This window comes from Lotus japonicus, chromosome 2 (genome assembly GCF_012489685.1).
Source record: "Lotus japonicus ecotype B-129 chromosome 2, LjGifu_v1.2".
Classification (NCBI taxonomy): Eukaryota; Viridiplantae; Streptophyta; class Magnoliopsida; order Fabales; family Fabaceae; genus Lotus; species Lotus japonicus.
In genome coordinates, this window is record NC_080042.1 from 52,537,044 (window position 1) to 52,559,623 (window position 22,580).

The following is a 22,580-nucleotide window of genomic DNA, read 5'->3' on the forward strand; positions in this document are numbered from 1 at the left end:
TGACACTTGGCATCCATTGAGAGATGTTTCAACTATATTTCTAGGATTAAAAAGAAATTAGTATTACTACTTTAGGAAACTTCAAAGTGGCACTTTTGATAATTGGAATTAAGTTGAGGGTAGCCAGGTAATAAGCCATCTTATTTATTTATATTTTAAATTATTTTAATCAGTTTAATGCCTCCTATTAATGACTTTAAACTATTATTTTGACTAAAAAAACTCACCTCAATAATGCCCAATCAAATTTAATCGTGATTAAGTCCCATTTGAAAAGTTCAAAAAAAAAAAGTCTCAATTGAATTGTACTTATGTTTTCTACCCAATTCAATGTATATGGAAAATTGAAATGAAACTAGCCAATCAATTTTAGATGTTATTATATCCATTTTGAATTCTAGATATCTGATAATTAAAAAAAAAATTGCCTCCTATACTAACTCAATATGTTATTCTTCTTCCTCAGTCGTCTAAAACGCATCAAGGTTTGATTTTTAATATTTTTCCTACTATTTCATTCCTCTTTTATTCTTCTTCTCTGTTGTTCATCTTCCTCATTCTTTTTTCCTAATTGATGCATATATTGATTTCTCTTTCATTTTACTGTATTTTGGTTGAGTCTTTTGATAGCATATTTACCTTTCTCATCACAATTTTTTTTCAAATTGTAGTTTGGTTGGACATTTATTATTGAATCTACATGCTATTTTGGAGACTGGTGTTTGTAACTTCTTATTAACGGTGTTGTTTGTAGCTTCATTCTTCGTGAATGTTGAATAAAATGAGAACGGAAAGGAGTGGTCCAGTACAGTGTTTTGGATAATTTTGAAGTTTTTCCAAATGTTTGGGTGTTTGGCTCTTTGTGGCCTTTACTCTTTCTCGTGAGTTTCAAATTGTTCGACATTTCCCATAATCAAGGATGGTTCATTGCAGGTTTGAATTTTAGATTTTGATGGCCAAGTTTTTTTTTTATCAATTTGTTTTTCTTTATAGATTTAAATTTGTGATAAGAACAAATTTTAGAGATTTTTGTTATCTTAAACTGATTATGTCATTTACAAAAAAAAACTGATTATGTTATTTTACTCTCTTAATTTTTAACTCAACAACGTTTTTTTCTCCCTCATCACTCTTGAACTTTTATTTTTTCTACATTTCCTCCTTTCCTCCTTTCCTCCTCTTTTTCTGTTGTTCTTCGTCCTCATTCTTTTACCTTCTATTTCCTGATTTCTTCTTTTTTATTTGAGATTTTGAAGACTTCAACTTTGAGCTTATTTGTTTTCTATTTATTGATAATGCTTTACTCTTACTCTCACTGTTTTGTGTTAAAATGCATCTTCAAATGCAAAGATACAAATGTGATGTTTATGGGAACACGTCTTTGCATATTGTGGGCTAACTTAGGGTTTTTAATAGCTAGCTTAAGTATCTCTTTGGCAGCCATTGATAAATTTTGATTCTCTATTTTGGTTATGATTTAATCAATGTATTTGGAATATGCTTATGTAGTGTTTATTTCATTATACTTTCATCTCTATTTTTACATATTAAGTCTATAAACCCTGAGATTGCTGATGTGTTTTTAGTTTTTAATGGATGATTTGGAACCGGACCCTTTGAGAATATTGAATGACAGAGAATGGGAGATGAAGTTTGTGTTTTGTGCGTCAGGCAACAAGGCTTGGATGAATTGAAAGCTCTTTTGATGGTTGATTCACGAATTTTAGAGGAGGTTTTTTGAACAACTATGACATTTGTTGTTATATCCTCTGCTATATATGTTATTATCTTGTGGTGTCATGACATTTATTAAATTTTGGCTTTGGGTAAGGTGATTTAGTTTAAAAAGTGATGGGCTTTGGAACACTATTTGTGTGCTACTAAAGTTTTGTACTGTACTTGGTATAAGATCTATCCATCTTATATATTAATCATGTTTTAGGTGTATGGTTAACATCAGTCTTGGTATTTTTACTGGATATGTATGTGGGTGCATATATGCAAGCATGTATTTTTTTCTTTATGTGGGTGATGTTTGGAAGATCCTAGATTTATTCAAGGATATTTGTCCTATCCGTAGTGATTAATTAGCAGTGTGTTCTCATGGATATTCAATTTTTAACGAGAATTATAATAAATGAATATATGTAGCTTATATTTATTTATGTTTAAGTTACATATTAAAAAGCTCATACAGGAATAAACATTTTGCATTAAAATACTTTCAAGTTTAAACTAATAGAATCCATTTGTAAAATCAAGTGCTAGATACTTTTTTTTCAAAGAAATCAATTTCACCAAAGAAATATAAAAAAATCGAAAGTACTTCCAATCTTTATGGTTTAAATTTACAAATAATCAAGATAGCAAATCTTTGATATAATTAATACTATTAGAGATGTTAACCGTTTTCTTTCCAAGTATTTGAACTTCGAAAATAACAACTAACTATTATGTGTATCTCTTACTTAAAAATTCTTTGGTGAAAAATTGTTTTTAAAAAGTACTCCCTCTGTTCATATTTATAAGTTACAAAAAACTAATTCTCTTAGATTAAGAAAAGTAGTTAGTAATAATAAATTTGTAAAGGAAATGATTAGCTTTCCTAGACTACCCTTATTTACTTTCCTATGATTTTCTCTATCCAAGTTAATATTCCAAAAGTTCATCATCTCTTTCATATTAAATATGAGGGTGAATTTGGAAAATATTATTTAATGCTTCCTAGATATTAGAAAGTGACTTATAGTATTTAGGAACAATTTTTTTTTCAAAAAATGTGACTTATAATAAGGAACGGAGGAAGTACGAATTTTAAAAATATTTGGAGTCTTGTGCAAAATAAATTTTGGACACAAATATAGAGAGCTATTAAATATTGAGAGAGCTATTAAATGCTGGTTTAATATAAACTAAATTGATTGATTATAAAGGAATTAACTCGAGTATCTCGCATTTTATTTTTCAAATTGTGCAATCTGAGCCACACGATCTGTAATTATCCTAGAGATGATTAATGCATTATTTGGGGAACATTTTGAAATTAAACCTTTTACATTTTCAAAAAAAGTATTAGTACATTTTCCAAACATTTTAAGTAATTTAAGAGTAGATATACATAAGTATTATAATTTGATTGTGAATATAGGGTTCCCACGGGGAAATAGAGAAAAATATACTCCCTCCGTTCCTTATTATAAGTCACATTTTTTTAAAAAAATTTATTCCTAAATATAAGTGACTTTCTAATATCTAGGAAGCATTAAATAATTTTTTCCAAATTCACCCTCATATTTAATATGAAAGAGATGATAAACTTTTGGAATATTAACTTGGAGAGAGAAAATCATAGGAAAGTAAATAAGGGTAGTCTAGGAAAGCTAATCATTTCCTTTACAAATTTATTATTACTAACTACTTTTCTTAATCTAAGAGAATTAGTTTTTTGTGACTTATAAATAGGAACAGAGGGAGTATAAAACTATGATAAATATGTCGTGCTATTTACCACGGTATCTTCGATAAAATTTTCTACATAAGTTTATGCTATATGCTATTTTCAGACTTTTTAAATGATTTTAAGGGAATATATAGAGAATAATATTTTCAGTTATATTTATTTATGTTTAAGGTACATATTAAAAAACTCATACGGGAAGGAACATTTTGCATGAAAATGCTTTCAAGTTGAAACTAATAGAAAATTGTTTTATTTTTTTTATCATTTTAGTACTTTTCTCATACTTTTTAAATAATTTAAGAGTAGATATACATAAGCGTTATAATTTGATTGTGAACATAGGGCTCTCACAGGGATATAGGGAAAAATAAACATATTTCGTGTATATTTATTAATTATATAGTAAAAAGCCCATACATGAGTAACATTTTGCTTGCAACATAAATATATACAAAATTGAATTGATTTTTCAAAACTTACAAAAAGTGCTTTAACACCCATTTGTGGAAAAGTTGTGAAAAATGTTACTTTATGAATAATCTTGATCTTGGTTTCATAAACTGACTCATTGATCTCTTCTTATGACCCCCAATAGAATATACACCGTCTTTCTTTGAAATAAATTTTCTTTTTTGGTTCATTATTTATCTCTTATAGGGATAGTGATCATGGTTTGGATTAGACAAATTTTGCTTACCTGTTGTGAGGTAAAGTAAGAGTTAAGGTTCTACCTGATTTGAAAAAGCCTTGAGCAAATATGCTTATCCACTCTTTCAAACACCCTCCAGCCATTCATGATTTCTAATATGTACACTTTTGTCTCTCACCTTGATATGATGATATGGCTACATAATTACAAATTAATAGCAGAGCTACAAGTTCAAAAACACTGAAATTGGTACACCTAAAAGTTCATGTGGTTTCCTATATTTATTGATAGATCTACTGATCTATATTTGTTTTACACGCAATATGATAGTCTATTGTTACTAAAATCTCTCTTTCTTTGGCATGAATCAGGCTAGAAGATCTACTTGCTTACATTGATTGGCAAACAAAAGTCAAGTTACGTGAAATAAGGTTTTGCCGGTGCAAATAATTGTTGGTAGAAACGGCTCTAAAGGAGGAAGATTTTCAATTAAATTTTATAAATTAAATATTATTTATATATGACCGTATTGATACATTAATCAACTGGTAAAATATTTAAGCTAACTGAAATACTAACATTTTTATTAATTTCAAATAAACTTCTTAAAAATTAAAAGTTGATAGTTTTGTAACTATTTTAGCATAGGAAATTATGAATAATTATTATGATTTTTAAATATTATTGTAATATTATATAATATTCTAATCTTATTAATTTTGAATTTTTAAAATTTCTTCATGTTTTGACCAGAAATAACTTTTAATTATTATTATTGCTGTCAAGAAATATCTAATTCAGATATTTTACTAATTCAGATGGTGGAGTTATAATTAAATATTTTTCGAAGTAAAAATATATTAAACTATGATAAATATGTCGTGCTATTTTCCACGGTATTTATTAGACATTTTCGATAAAATAAGTTTATGTTATATGCAATTTTCAGACTTTTTAAATGATTTTAAGGGAATATATATAGAAACATTATAATTTAATTGTGAAAATTCGGAAGCCAGATGAGAAAACATTTTCACTTATATTTATTTATGTTTAAGTTACATATTAAAAAACTCATACGGGGAGAAACATTTTGCATGAAAGTGCTTTCAAGTTGAAACCCAGTAACATAACAATATGAAATTTTGACGACAATTGGAATAAATGAGCATATATAGCTTATATTTTTTTATGTTTAGGTTTTTCGATGAGAAACTAAAATAAATTATTGAGTCACTAAATTCAAATTTTATAAGCATCCAATCAGCATAACAATCTCACAACATAGATTAATTCAGCCTCCAAATGAACAAGTTGTTGGAATAACAAGTCATTTATACATTAGCGCAATATATATATATATATATATATATATATATATATATATATATATATATAGAGAGAGAGAGAGAGAGAGAGAGAGAGAGAGAGAGAGAGAGAGAGAGAGAGAGAGAGAGAGAGAGAGAGAGAGAGAGAGAGAGAGAGAGAGAGAGAGAGAGAGAGAGAGAGAGAGAGAGAGAGAGAGAGAGCAATTAGTCAATATTTGTTAATGTTTAGGTTCAATAAAAATAGGCTAATACGAAGAGGAACATTTAGTATGAAGAGGAACATTTTTAAATATTTTTTTGAGTAGATATACAATAACATTACAATTTGGTTCTACGAGATCAGAAAAACAAGAGATTTTACTGTGAATTGGTTTGGAGCACAAGGAGAGAGTCTGAGTGCACCTTCAAGAAGGGGTGGAAAAAATTCATCAAAGCGAATAACATTACAGAGAATCATTATGTTTGGTTTGGAATTTATAAAGATGATCCACACATTATTCATGTTAGAGTCATGAACGAATTAATTTCGTGAATAAATTCTCCAACCAGAAGTCAATTATGAAATTTTTTTTATTATGTTTTATATTAATTATTATATCATAAACAAATTAATCAAATAAAAATTATATTTATAGTTGTTTTTCATTTATACAAAATAAATAAGTCTATATATTAAAAACAATTTATTATATACTCAGAAATATGCCCCGTGCATCGGCACGGGGTATACATACTAGTATTGGATAGGAATAAAAGTTAACCGAATGAGAGAATAATATTTTGTTTCAGAAAAAAAAGAATTATTTTAATCATATTTGATTCGAAAGAAAAGTAAAAAAAAAAGAAAAAAAAAGATGACGTTAATGAGATGCCCGAATATACAGCTAATAACGATAATTATTTGAATCCAAATATCTTAGAATTATAGCCACACAGTATCAAATCCAAGCATTTAGAAGTATGGAAATATTTTTTACAAAAAGCATTTATTCTTGTGTAAGGTTTTTATTCTGTTATAATTAGGCTTAATAGCACTTTTGGTCCCTCACATTTGCTTTATGTGTGAAAATCGTCCCCTAAGTTAGAAAATAGTGAAAAACGTCCCTCACTTTGTGAAACGGCAGCACTTTTACTCCTTCATCACTGTTCCGTCAACAAACTAACATTTTTTGTCAAATATTTAACGGTTTTTTGAGAAAAATTGATAAAATTAAAAAAAAATGAAAACCCATACAAAATTTATGATGTTCTTCATCATAGCCATCACCCATCATGTTCTTCATCTTCCTCATTATTTTCCAGAAAAATAAAAACAGACCCATCAATAACAAGCCACCAAAACATTCTCCCTCAGCCTTTTCCCCTCCACCATAAGAACAAATTGATGTTGTTACTCGATTTAGGACTGAGAACAGGGAGGATTTAGGAGGTGCTTCAAATTGATCACTCACAATTGCTCAGATGGCTGCAGTCGCCGCACAAGGTCAAGGCGTGAAAGAGGGAACTAAAATGGAGGTGCAAACCGAGTTGATCTTTGAATGAAACTACAAAAATTTCAGATCTGACTCTCACCCACACTTTGCATCCCTAACGCTTGAGAAATTTCATCTCAAACAAAATCCCTAAAATTTTCCAATGCCTGATTCAGTGTAATGTCATATCTGCTCTCTCCTCGACTTGCTTCTTCCTCAATATCATCCTCCCTGTTCTCGAGCACATTGTCAGGTCCAGAGGAAAAGGGCTGATTCTCCCTCATCCTCCCTTTTTCCCCAGCGGATTGAAACCTTTCCGTTGTCTCTCGTGGTGGTCGGAGGTGATGGAGTGTGTGTTGGTGATGGTGGGGGACATATGAGGCAGCGACAGAGCTTTGGTTCTGGGAAGGTAGGTGTGGAAGAAGAAGGTTGGAAGTGTTGGTGTGATGTTGTGAGGAAAGAAGCAGAGAGATTTTCTTGGGTTTTTTAGTGTTAAGAGATGGTGAGAAAAGAAGCATAGGATGAAGATGATGAAGACTATGTTTGAAGAAGATGAATATTCACACTTTTCAAAGTTTGCATTTTTATTTTTTTATTTTTCTAAAATCTGTTAAAATTTGGATGGAATTAAACGGAATAGTGATGTGGGGCTGAAGGTGCTGTCGTTTGATAAAATGAGGGACTATTTTTGCTATTTTTTAACTTAAGGGACGATTTTCGCACATATGACAAATGTGAGGGACCAAAAGTGCTATTAAGCCTTATAATTAGTTAGATAAAAAAAGATATATGTATGAACGTTTGCTTATAAAAAAAATATGTATGAACGTTTTGTAATCCTCCACAGAAACTCATGCTAGAAAGTAAACACATAAAAATCTTATTAGCTAGCTTCAATGGTCTTCATCTATGTCTCAAACCCTAGATTACGTTCTCGTCGCTGTGGTGTATCCGATCATCTTCTATCATCGTCTTCGTGGTATATCTGATCATCTTCTATCATCATTTCCCCTCATCATTACATATGACTCTCTCTTAGATAGATATTAATTAGGGATGCGAGACCAAACACGTATGTGTTGAAAGTTTTTTTTTTTTTTTTTGAACTTCGTATGTGTTGAAAGTGAAAACACTTTGTCGTGCTCGTGCCATGCACGGTTCTGCTTCAATAAGTTCTTATGCACGATCATGCTAAACCATCTCCACATTTGTGCTCCTGTCCTTAATTAGCAAGTTGGGTTTTTTGCTTCATTTTCGTTGTTTTTCTTCTATTTTTCCTTTTTCTACCTGTGACTTGCCTATTGTATATTTGTCATAAACAACATGAGTTTTGTACAGGTAATGTAATATTTAAGCACAAAATTATTTAAAAAACATAGGAAAAATCATGCAATTTAGATGTGTATCAGTGGTGCCTCGGTAGAAGAAGGTGTTGCCTCATTCCTCCAAAGTGTGTTGTTGTAGTGTTGTTGATTGACTCCACTAGACTAATTGTTCTGATATTAGGTTTGTCTATGTTGATTGTCCATGTATTGCACTTCCTCCTCCTTTGGATCACAGTAGTTTGTAGGATGATCACCTGTACATACATAACATCTATCTCTTGGATGATAATTCGTGCATCTCCTTAAATTTCTTAAGGAGATCAGTGAGCTTCTTAGTCATCTCTTCCCTCTGTTGTTGTAGAAGCTTGTTTTGGGCCAATGTTGCATCATTATGTCGCAACTCTATCATTCCTTTTCTTGGAGGACCTATATAATGTTGGCCATGTTGATCTTTTAGGGGACTTTGACATTAAATAGCCTCTAGGTGTAGCATCCAAGATCAATTTATGTTGTTGGAGTAGGCCATTCGTGAATATATGAATCGATGTATGAGCATCGAATTCGTGATTTGGAAACCTTCTCAGCATGGATTTGTACCTCTCCTAGGCTTGACATAGACTTTCATCTGCAATTTTAGAGAGAGTAGAAATGACAGTTTTAAATCCATAAACTTAGATTAAGGGAATACCTTGACAAGAACTTTTCCTCAACTTGACTCCAGTTAGACATAATATGTTGTGTTTTTTCAGAAACCACTCTTTTACTTTATAGCCAATTAATGTTAATGGGAAGAACCTTTGAAATACAACTTCTTCCTGAATTTCGATCACAACATCCATTCCACAAAGTTCATTGAAAACGGATTGACATGTACTAATTGCACCAATCATATCTTTATTTCAAGTGGATTTGTGTTCTTTTTTTGGGATAAGCTAAAGATGAATTAATGAAAGCACAAGGGGTGCTCCAACCCTTACAATAGAGGTAATATAAAAAGATTTAAGACAAGATTCTAGAAGGATTTCTCTAGGTGCTAGCAATCTTAAATACTACAGCTAACAGTTATCAAAATTGCAACTGGGTCTATTTTATGACTTATTCCATCCCCATATACACCAACATCACATGCTCTATAAATCCATCACACTAGACAACAATAGATGTAGGAATATAACAAAACCAAATGGGCACCAACTCGTGACATTGAAGACTCACAGCGACTTAATGCAAACCAAGAGGTTCATGAACCACACAAAGAAGGATGCACAAAACATTTTGTTATTTTCTTTCATCCACAACCAAACCTTAAATTGGACACACTCCTCAACTCTGTCAGTCTGAACTTCCTCACCTCGGAACACTGAACCAGGCCATTTCCGCAGAACTAGATTGCATTGACAGCAACTACTCAAATTTGATACAACACTCGGGATGCTTTGTTACTTCCCAAAATAGAGCATCCATGTTGAAGGACATGTTCCGCAACAGTCCTTGGTAGCATTATGTGAATACCCAGTTAATTATATACCCTCCTCTACACTTTCCACGACAGTGAGCAGTTAAAAAATAGATGTGGGATATATTTTTCATCATTTGAGCATAATCCACAATTTAACTCTGCATTTTATGGCAACACATTCCTTTTTGCCAAATCCACTCTAGTTTGTATTCTATTAATCAAGACCTTCTAGGCAACTTCAATCATACCCGAGGGTGCTTTAGTTTGCAACTATCTACTGAAAAACGCCCCTCAACCTCAGTTGAATCACCTTGGAGTACTTCATATGTTGACTTGATACCGCAACGGCCTGAATCGTCTCTTGTCCAAAACCAAGAATCGTGTTGCCCCAACTTTGGTGAAAAATTTCCTATTTGTCTCTTCATATCCTCCACCTGAAGTTTTTCACTCTCAAACATGTCCCTTCGCCACTTAAATTTCCACACCCAAGCTTCGTTTAACCACTCCCCCATTTCCAGAATTGATGCCTCCTATAGTACATATAGGTTGAATAACCTTGGATAAACTTCCTTCAGTTCGCCCACCCCCACCTAGTTCTCACACCAAAAGCTTACATCCCTTCCATCCCCTATTCTCCGACTGATTGTCTCGCTTAACCAATTCCCTTTCTCAACCTCTAAACACACTATATTCAGATTCCTCCATGTGCATGGAATTCATGTATATTGCATCCAGAATCTAACATCACAAACTCTCTTTCTCCCTCAACATTCTCTAGCACCACTTCCCAAGTGCTTATAAAAAAACCACTTCCCAAGTAGTGCCTTATTGAAAATCCTTCAGTCCTTCAACCCAACTCCCTCTCTCTATGGTATGCATATTCTCTTCCAATTTACCCATGCAAGCTTACCTTCTCCATCCGCTCCCCCCCTCCACATAAAGGTTCTTATAATTCGATTGCATTTCACAACAATACCGGGTGGCATCTTAAAGAAGGAAAGAAAATACAAGGGGATTGAAGATAGGGCTGCTTTGATCAAGCAAATTATACCTCCAAAAGATAGGTATCGTTATTTATACTTTGAGAGTCTCTTCTGAAGCAGATCATGACTGAAGTTCGAATGGCAAGGGAGAGGAAGAAAGGAGAAGACTCAAGGGGAAAAGAGAAGACTCGGAACAAAGGTTTCTCTTTCTTTGATTATACTCTGCCTCCTGGAACTGTTGCAAGGTTCGTTTTTTAATCTTTATTTTATCTTATTTATGTAGAATGAAAGGGTGGTTCCTTTGTTTTACTTCTCATATTTCATGTCTGTGCTAGCTGAGGCAAACCACTAAGCTGTTCTGGTCCTGTTAGGGATTAAGGTTGTTTAATCTGTGTAGGTTGCTCCTCTTTTTTTTCTTTTGTTTTTGCCCATTGGGCCTGTAGCACCGCTAGTGCTTTTTTATTTTATATATATATATATATATATATATATATATAAATTTGGCATTCAAAAAAAAATGTAGAATGAAAGGGTTGATGTAGGTGTTCAATGCATTGGTCTGTTAGTGTGTTTTTTAATCTTTGTTTTCTCTTATTTATGTAGAATGAAAGGGTTGGTGTAGGTGTTTAATGCATTTGTTTGTTATTTAGGGTAAAGTATGTATTGTTTGTCATATATGGTTTGTCTTTTGTCAGGCCTACTATACGCCATGTGGTGGCCTTCCACATGCATCATGGAGGGAAATTTGCAGGAGACCCAACTATCCCATATTATAATGGAGCTTGTCAAGTTTTCAAGCATCTAGATACGGATGAGTTATCTATAATTGAGGTGGGAAAATGGTAAAAAGCTTGGGGTATGTCAGTTATAACTGTTGGTACATGCATCTTTCAAATGACTTTATTGGGTTAAAGCCACTTGAGTGTGATAAGGATGTACTTCAGCTTTCAAAAGATTGTAAAGATCAGGTTGTGGTTGATGAAGAGGTTGTGAATGAAGAGGATGTGAATGAAGAGGTTGTGAATCAAGAGGCTATGAATCAAGAGGCTGTGAATCAAGAGGCTGGATTTGTGGCTGCTGTTGTGAATGTTGAGGTTGTGAATGAAGTTGTGACTCGAGTTGCTGACAAAGGAAAAGGTAAGACAGTTGTGGATGATGAAGATATGTCTGATGATGATTCTTATGTGCTCTAAGATGAATCAACTAGTGATGTATTCACTAGATGATAGTGATTATGAGGAAAATTGGGACTGGCAACAAGTTTTACCCCCTGAGTCTCTGAGAGATGTAGCAAGGGCTAATCCAGATCCAGGATTTGGTGATTCATAATTTCATGTTGTAGAGGAAGAGGGACCATTTACTGGTGTTCCTGTTGGATATGAGGAATTAAGTGATGAAGATGGTGACTCTGAAGACTATGACAACCTAGATGATATTGAAGATGACTTGGTGAATCCTAAACAGAATTTAGGAGGTTTAGACATTCATTAGAAGGTGGAGATGTTCAATAACAAGGACACTTTTAAGGATGCAGTCAAGGACTATGCACTGCAGACAAGGAAAAATCTGAAGATTAAGAAAAATGACAAGACTAGGGCTGTTGTGAAGTGTGTGCCAAAATGTCCATTTTACATGAGAATAGCCAAGACACCAATCAGACCTGTTTGGCAACTGGTAAGTTTATGTGATGAGCATAACTGCTGCAGAACTGGTACAAATAGAAATGCAAAATCATATTGGCTCGCAAAGCAATTTATGCATATCCTGAGACACTCACCAAATATCAAGATTCATGGGTTTGTAGAAGAGGCAAAAGTTAGGTGGGGCATCACTGTTGGCAGACACAAAGCTTATAGAGCTAAGGTGAAGTCTCTCGACATGATTCATGGGGCTAGTATTCAACAGTATCATCATCTGAGAAGCTATGGTGAAGAATTGCTTAGAAGCACCCCTGGGAACACAGTCATTATTAAGAGCACTATTGGGCCTCATTGCCTAGTTTTTTAGAGGATCTACATTTGTTTTGCTGCAGTTAAGAATTCTTTTGCGGCTTAATCCAGTTTTTGGTCCCCAACCTTTGTCATAAATATGACTTTAGTCCCTCGCCGGAGTAAAGGTGAGGATTGGTCCCCAGTTTTTGGCAAAATAGCTGGTTTTGGTCCCTCCGGCCGTTTTGGTCAACGCCGGAGCTCCGACAGCTGATGTGGCACTGTCACGTCAATTAATGAACCTTGGTGGATTTTTTTTTCTTTTTTATTTAAAAATAATAATATTTTAGCACCATTAACCCTCACTAATTAACCTTCATCTTAATTAATTTAAAAAAAACCCATCTATCTTCTTCTTCATCTTCTTCAACCTATATTTTCCAGAAAACCCAACAACTACAATCTTCAACCTATGTTCATCAATCCTCTTCAACCCATACAAACCCAACACTTTAAAGTCTAAATTTCAAACTTGATATTTTTTTTTCTCTTCTCTCCCCAACTCAAACCCATTTTCCTCTTCACTTCTTTTCTTTTAGCAAATCATTACTCTTTTCATATTGGTCTGCGCCATGTGAGTACAACTAAAGCTAAGGTAAAGAAACAAGGAAAAGAAAATTGCTTGGAAGCAAACACTAAGTGGGCACGAATAAATAAGCACAAAGGGGTGTCACCATGGATATTACATAAAAAGAAAACAAACAAAAAAAGAAAAAGAAACAGAGCACAAAGAAGAGAAGCGAAACAGAGTCGCAATGCAGCAGGGAGAAACAGAAACAAAAGGAGCCAGGTACACAACAGAGGGCCACGAATCACATCCTTCACCATCGGCCTTCCAGAAATTCTGCGGTATAATTACACCCTTCCAACCTGAACTTCTTCTACAGAATCAACAAAGAGTACCTTTTACTAATGTGAAACACCCAAATCAACAAAGCGACACACATTAAAGAGTAATAGCATGAATTGAAAGGGACAACGACAGCGCTGTAAGACCCGAAGCTAGAACCAACGTAGGAAACCGGGAGGATGAGCGGCAGACATGGATCTGGTAGCAGTGATGAAAACTGAGAGGGTTGCGGCGCCGGGAGCAGAGTGCGTGAGCAGCGACACCAGAACTTTCTGGGTATGATTTCTGGATCTGAGTTTTAGATCTGGGTCTTCTTGGTTTCATTGTAGATCTAGGGTTACAATGACTGAAAGAAAAAGGAGAACGGGAAGAGAGGGAGCAGACTGATGGTGACCTTTGGCTCCGTTCACTCATCTCATAGCCATGGACGCTCAGCATGCTTTGCTTAACGGAGGAAAAGAAAAAGGGTTTCAAGGAAGTCTCCTGAGTCCTGAGACACGACAAGGTTTGAAGATGATGTTGATAAGGATGATCAGTTTTGTTTTTAGTTTTTTAAATAATTAATAATCTGATTAATAAAAAAATTAAGATAAAAATAATTAAATGGAAAAAGAAAAAAAATCCAATAAGGTTCATTAATTGACGTGGCAAGGCCACATTAGCCGTCGGAGCTCCAGCGTTGACTCAAACGGCCGGGGGGACCAAAACCAGCTATTTTGCAAAAAACTGAGGACCAATCCCCACCTTTACTTCGGCGAGGGACTAAAGCCATATTTATGACAAAGGTTGGGGACCAAAAACTGGATTAAGCCTTCTTTTGCTAAGCATTGCATGCCACTGATAGGGTTGGATGGATGCTTTCTCAAGGGAGTTTATGGAGGAGTTGTTGGCAAATATTGAAACAACCAAATGTTTCCTATTGCCTATGTTGTTGTAGAAGCTGAGACCATAGATTCCTGGGCTTGGATTCTAGAACTCCTACTCAGTGATCTCAATCAAGTGCAGAAGAGAAGGTGGTCCTTCATATCTGATCAACAGAAGGTAACATTTATCTTTTCTTTTTCTGTTTGTTTCAATTGTCTCTTATTTGAGTGTGAATACTATTTGTTTTTCTGTTTGTTTCAATTGTCTCTTATTTGAGCGTGAATGATGTTTGTTATTTTGTTTGTTTCAACAGAAGGTGATCTCATTCAAGTTTATTATGTTTACAGGGGCTGATACCTACTCTAGCTAGTTTAGATGAAAACTTGGAGAATAGGTTATGTATGAAGCACTTGTATGCCAACTTTAGAAAGAAATTCCCAGGAGAGTTACTGAAGAATGCTATCTAGAAGGCATCTAGAGCTAGCACTGTCCCTAAATGGAAGACCGCAATGGACCAGATGAAAGCCTTAAATGAAGCTGCTTATGAAGAAATGATGAGGCTTCCTTCAAAATTCAGGTCCAGATCAGCCTATAGCCCTCACACCAAGTGTGATTTACAAGTAAACAATATGTGTGAGGCTTTTAATAGGGGATATTCTGGACCATAGGGACAAGCCAATAATTTCTCTCCTTCAAGGATTGAAATTCTACATGACAAATAGAATAGTCAAGCAGAGAGACTTAATGCAAAGGTGGAGGCCAAGCTAGTTGTGTCATGTGATCCAGTAAAAACTAGAGATAGTGAAAAAACATTCTGATTGGTGGAAAGTTAACTGGAATGGGGATGATGATTATTCACTGTTTGAAGTCAGTAGGGATATTGACAAGTATAGGGTGAATCTGAAGGAAAAAGCATGTGCTTGTAGGAGGTGAGACCTTTCAGGGATTCCATGTGTACACGTTGTGGCTTGCATGTTCTATAATAACCATTGAAAACTATGTTGATACATCATACATGTAATGCTATAGTTTTGGTCCATATTACATTAGATGATTAATTGCTACTTCTTACTGTCATCTTGAATTTTGTAGGAGGCATACATTCTTACAAAGTTATGCTAACTCTGTAAGATCAAGGTTTGATCAGTGGTTGCATCTCTATGTTTTGATGATTACAATTAAGGTTTTTGATGATGAACAATTGTGGTACCCTAACGTTTGTCCTTTTAAGTTGTGACAAACAGGTTCTGAATCTGACTCAAGCCTATTTGTTCAGAAGAAGAAGAACCAAGGGTTACTAAAAGGAGAGCTCTTTAATCTACCATGTTCGTTTTGAACAGTGGCAAATACTTCAGAAGCTCTGAAGATGGAAGCTCTCAAGAAGATCTGAAGAACTCAAGTCAGAAGTTCTGAAGACCAGATGTTCCAGTGGAACGGTCCAGAAGCAGAAGACTCAAGTTCTGAAGACCTGCAAGAAGTTGGTCCTGAAGACCCAGGCTATTCTAGCTCTGACGATCAGAAGTTCTGAGGAACTTGTTCAGAAGCAGAAGTTGCATGGTCAGAAGAATCCAAGCTTCAATCTGACGATGATCAGAAGCTTCACCAACGTTCATCTGAAGCTCCTTGATCACAAGTCAACCGGTGAAAGGACATGTCGCTTTCATAGTGCAACGTCGTACCAGTCTCAGTCTGTCCGCCACCTACCTTGTACAGCCTAGCAGTCTGATATTACAGAATTGCCACTCCAACGGATAAAACACTAGCAACGGCTACATCACAAGTCTTGGAGTATATAAAGGCTGAAGAAAGAAGAAAGAAGCTAAGAAACTTTGCTGAAAATATTCAACACATACGAACCATTCTCTTAGCATTATTTCTTCACTGTTCTTAAACTTCTGAGTTTACTATTTGCTTGTTAGAAGCACTCTTTGTAAACCCGAAACCTTTTACATCATATTGTAAAGTTCATCAAGAGACCAAGGTTGGTCGGATCTTGAGAGGACTGAATCAAGGCTGATTCAGTATTTAGCTAGTCTTAAGAGGATCGGTAGATCAGCTTCTTAAGAGGATACTAGTGAGAAAAACAGTGTATTGTTAGTCACTTAGCAGGTTGCAAAGTGCAGTTGTAACACTCATTGATTTTAGTGGATTGCCTTCATCAGAAGAAGGAAGAAATCACCTTCACAGGTGGACTGGATTAGCTTGAGCTTTTATCTCAAGTGAACCAGGATAAAATACTCGTGTGCTTTACTTCCTATTATTCAGCACTTAGTTTTTATCTTTGAGTTTTGAAAAAGCCAAAAAGTATACCCGAGATACAAAAACTCTATTCAAACCCCCCCCTTTCTAGTGTTTTTCGCACCTTCAATTGGTATCAGAGCTCCGGTTCTGATTTTAACACCTAACAGTGTTCAGTGATCCAGAACCTTGTGTGAAAAACAAGCAATGACCCAAGCCAATACTTCCGCTGACAACAATCAACTCAGAGCACCAATCTTTGATGGTGAAAAGTTTGAGTACTGGAAAGATAGAATAGAATGTTATTTCCTTGGCACTGACCCAGATCTCTGGGATATGGTCATTGAAGGCTATACTGATCCAGTAGATGCTTCAGGAGTGAAGATCCCTCGTTCTGAAATGACTGACGCTTAGAAGAAGCGTTTCAAGGATCATCACAAGGCGAAGTCCATGCTATTCAGTTCAATATCATATATTGAGTATGAGAAGATCTCTGACAAAGAAACTGCTAAATCGATCTTTGACTCCTTGGTCATGACGCATGAAGGAAATGAAGAGGTCAAGGAAACCAAGGCTCTTGCTCTCATACAACAATATGAGCAGTTTAAGATGGAATCTGGTGAAACCATTGAGGAGATGTACTCAAGGTTTCAAACTCTGATTGCTGGAATCAGAGTGCTAAACAAGGGCTACTCTACTGGTGATCATGTCAAGAAGATTATTAGAAGTTTGCCTAAAGAGTGGAGAGCTTTTGTCACTGCCCTGAAACTCTCCAGAAATTTGAACTCTTTGAAGTTAGAAGAGCTCGTGAGTCATCTCAGAAGCCATGAGATTGAACTCAAAGGAGACAAGCCTCAGAAGAAAGACAAGTCTATTGCTCTTAAGTCAAAGTCTGACAAAGCAAAAGCCTATCAGGCAGAAGAGGAAAATTCATCTGAAGAGCTATCAGATGCGTCTGATGATGAAGAGTTGTCTCTTTTCACAAAGAGGTTAAGCAAACTCTGGAAGAACAGACATAGCAAAGGCAAAGGACCAAAGAAAAGTTCAGGAAGATATGAATCTTCATCTGGTCAGAAGAAATCATCTGGAAAGGAAGTCACTTGCTTCGAGTGCAAGGAATCTGGGCACTACAAGAGTGACTGTCCCAAGCTTAAGAAGGACAAGAGACCAAGAAAAGTCTTCAAAAAGAAAGCCCTCATAACCTTTGATGCAATTGATTCTGAAGAAGCTGAGTCAGAAGAAGATGAAGCTGTGGAGGCTCTAATGGCTACCACCAGCAGAGGTGCTGAAGCTTCAGAAGATGATTCAGACTCTGAAAATGATGATGAGGTATTCTCTGACTTCTCTCTATCTGAGCTAAGAACTGCTTTATCTGAAATAATGAAGAAACATGATATTTTGCTAAATAAGCATAAAGAGCTTAAAAAGAAATATGCTGCTAAAACCAGTTCTTTAGAAGTTCATGAGAAGTCAGTCTCTGAACTCATGGATGAAAACTATATTCTTGTTAATGACAATGCTGTTCTTCGTGCTAAAAATAATGTGTTAGAAGACCAACTTGCATCATCTGATGTTAAGTATGAGACAAAATATGAGAAAGCGTTTCAAAAGTTCCTTGCAAAGGGCATAGACAGAAGTCTTATGGCTTCAATGATCTATGGCATGAGCAGAAATGGGAACAGTGGCCTTGGCTACTTTCAATCCATGAAAGATGAGTCAATTCAGTCCAAACGCGAACCCTTGCATAAACATTTCGTTCCCGCTGGCACTGTCATTCCAGAAAAGGTTACACCAAAGGTGGTGAAACCAAAGGGGAAGTTTAAACTTGATATGTCTAAATATTATACTCAAGTTCCTATGCATTATCCTCCTGTTGCACCCAAAGTTCCAAGAACTTCTGGGAAAACTAACAAGAAAGGACCCAAGATGTGGGTACCTAAAGCAAAAATTATTCCTGTTGCAGACGTCTTATGCAGCTCAGTTAAGACACCTGTCATGGTACCTGGACAGTGGATGCAAAGCTGTTAGTCAAACAGATGGATCTGTTTTGTTTTCTGGGAAGAGGAAAAACGATATTTACAAAATCAGATCTTCTGAACTGCTATCTCAGAAGGTTAAGTGTCTCATGTCAGTTAATGATGAGCAATGGATCTGGCACAGACGTCTAGGACATGCAAGTCTCAGGAAAATTTCTCAACTTAGCAAGCTAAATCTCATCAGAGGATTGCCTCGTCTGAAGTATTCATCAGAGGCTCTATGTGAAGCTTGTCAGAAGGGTAAATTCACCAAGAAGCCTTTTAAAGCAAAGAATGTAGTATCTACAACAAGGCCCCTTGAGCTACTTCACATTGATCTCTTTGGACCAGTGAAAACTGAATCCATTGGAGGAAATAAGTATGGGTTAGTCATTGTAGATGATTATAGCAGGTGGATGTAAGGCCCGAGTTTTTAAGTTTATGCTAAGTGAATAAACTTCTTATTCACGATTAGGGTTGATGTAATGTGAAGGGAAACCTGAACGAAAGTTTATTAAATGAAATATATTTATGAAGGAGAAAGTTCAGGAAAAGTTCAAGGATTGCATTATGATCGATAAAAGTTATAGCACGAACGTTTTACGCTTAAACCTAGGTCAGAAACCCTAGTATATAGCTAATTTTCACTTTTAGGCACGATGACAGTTAATTCCAAAAATCTTCAGAGAAATGTTAGAACTTCTCTTTTTCCATATATCACAATCGTTTCGAGGCGAAACTCTAGGATCTACGAACGTCCGATTCCAATCATCGGAAGTTTGCCGAAACCGAATCCCTGGTATTTCAAAACCCTAGAATTTCTCGACAATGAAGACTTTTTCTATTCAGAGCTTCAAATGAATATTCCACACGCGTACACCCATTTCTCTTGATGATTTCAATCTTTCTTCCGAAGGAAGTTTTCCATTCCGACATTCGATGCAAAAAGCAACTTATCGGGTAAAATAGTTTTATACCGACTATGCTTTAGTTGCCAAAAATACAAGGAGACCTCTTTATAGTTTTGGAACTCTTTTGCCAAAACATATATATTAATTCATGGAGAATGAAGTCGGAAAAATCAGATTCGCGAAACTTTCATTTTCCCGCGAATTTCCAACCTTTATATATAGCAAAGAAAGGAAGAAAAACACAAATTCTCCTCCATTTTCTCTCCCAAAACCGCGGCCAAGAACAAGGAAGAAGGAAGAAGAGTTTTTCTTCATCGTTTGCTTGATCGTCGATCAATCAGTTGCTACTTCAAGGCTTCGAGGTATAGTCGCTAATCCTTACCTCTGATCGCTTTTTCCATAGCTTTTCTGTAGAGTTTTCTGAGCGGATAGTTTATGGGTTTTTGCAAAACTATCCTGAATCTTTCATTTCTGATTCTAAACCTCTTCCTTATGCGCCCAAGATCACTTCTGCCGGGTTAGATTTTCCGTTATGTCGCCGGAATTCCGCCGGAATCAATTTGAGCCTAAAATACCCATTTTTGGAGTTTTTGGTGTAAAGCTTCAACCTTTAGGCTGAAAACTATCGCCTTAGCTTAGTGCTAGTAGGATTAGTTGTCATAAACGTCGTTGGTGACGTCCCTGCAAAATTTTATTTTTGGGATTTCAGTTTTGAAAAATCCTAGGTTAAAAATCATGACCAAAATACCCCTGTGACAGTTTTTGATCCGATAATTTTTCCGAGTTCAGAATACCCTTAGTTACGGCTTATGAAAGCATAGGAACCAAGTTTGATCGAAGAAAAATCGAGCCCCATAATTGCACAAAGTGGCCGAGCCCTATTAGGGGGGAGGAGGAAAATTTCCTTTTCCGAAAACTTGTCTTTCGCGCTAGTTTATCGTACCTTAGGGTATAGATTACTTCGAGTAACCTTAGTAAGTATCGATAGCTTAGTTTCCGATAGATTCTGATAGTATTCTGTGATTTTATTGTAAAGGTGCTTTTGAGGATTTCCCCGAGGACCAACACTTTGAGAGCGAGGAAGCACTAGTTGATCATTCTGGAGAACTTTCAGGTGAGGGCTTCTCACTGAATCTCTAGTTAATGCTTAGGGTCGATGTATCGACATTGTTTACTGTTTATGCACTGGAATTGTGTGTGATTGGAAAATGTTTTCTGAGGCTTCGACTGACAATGTAGATGATTCATCTACTAAATGTTTTTGAGATTGTCTTACATGCTATGTGCTATGTGGGTAATCTAGGATGTGTGGTGCATGCTTTATATGCTAAGTGCTAAGTGTTTATGATGCGATTTATTGATATATGACATGTTGTTGATTGTGATGATTTAAATATGCTCTGTACTGGAATCTGAGATTCTGAATGGTGAGAATAGCGGGCAGGTCATGCCGATTTTATTTTGAGAGTTTTGAGAAAGTTTGATAGGACGAACGAGGTTCGGGCCTTAATTTTGTTTAGTGGATCGAGACATCCTCTGGAAGCGACTTGGGATTGGGAGATCCTGAAAATGTATAAGACTTGCGATAAGACAAAATGGAATCTATTTTATAAAGAAAATTCATAAGACCTTAAATAACCTCAAAATCTTTAAGTAATGATAACAACCTCGAAGGAAGGCATTGGAAGTCAAATCATAGTTTTGGAAAAACGAGGAGTGTCGTCGGATCCAAGTGTTGAGTTTGTTGTTGTGCTGTTGGAGCAGCGTTTGTTGTTGTGCTGTTGGAGCAGCGTTTATTGTTGTGCTGTTGGAGCAGCGTTTGTTATTGTGCTGTTGGAGCAGCGTTTGTTGTGGTGCTGTTGGAGCAGCTATGTGTCGTTATGAAGTGTGTCTTTTGGTCGCAGAATCGACTTTACCTTAGGGTGAGCTTTTAGAGACTTTAACTTCCCTAGAACACGTGGCGACGTGTCGAGTGAGGACGGAGACGTTGTTTGACTAATCATTTTGCATACATGCAACATTAATGAGGTATTAACACAGAATGTACTCTGGACCTCGTCGGTTTCCAAAATGGTCATAAGACCCGGAATGCCGTGAAAGAGCGTTTGTAGACGTCTCTTGTAGCAGACCGAAATGGCAGACCTACGGGTTTACTGCTGATCTGACTACCCCTGTTGGAGTAAGAGGCACGCGGGCCGAAATGGCTCCACCGTGGCTGGTGTTAGGGCTGATCCGTTTGATGTCCATCCCTTTCCGGAATGCATGTGGTTGACTGGGTTAACCTGCATACATATCATGCAACATGCATACTAATTTAGTTGTTGAGTGTGATTGGTAATTGTTAAACCTATTTGGAACATGCTATCTGCTATTATTGTGTTTATGTTATTGTGGAACATGCAACCCTAGGAATGACATCTTTAGCTATAAGCCTAAGTGGCTATCTATTATTTGTACCTATTGGGTTTATTATCTACATAGTTCTTTAGAGTTGACCCTCGCGTCTTCTGTGTGTGCTTTGGCGGACAACGCCTTTTGTCAGATGAATATTGCGGACTGGTTCACCATGGTCCACCCTTCGGGGGGGATTAGGTACGAGATGATAGATCAGGACGACCCCGGGTGGTGGGTGGTTGACCCCGCGAGCCACCGAGCGACGTATTCGGGGCGCATCATGGAGGACCACGTGGACAGTGGAGGACTCTTGAGGTCAGGAGTGTTGAGGCGATGCTCTATCAGCTTCAACTTGCCACCGGGCGTTCACTGCGGACCAGGATTCGGAGGAGCACCGCCGCCACCGTCATCTTCAGAGGAGGAGGATCCCTCAGAGGAGTTTCCAGTGGGAGTGCCTTCGGCAGGGTCTAGTGCACCCTCTGTTGCGATCATTGATGATCAGGGTTCGGGCCCTAAGCCCGTGAGTCCAGCATCGGAGCGCACTGCGGTTGCGAGGGGAGGACGGATAGGGCTGGTAGACTTGGTCGTTCTGGATTCTGATTCAGACGACGATCATGCTAGCACATAGTTTTGAGTGTTGGTAT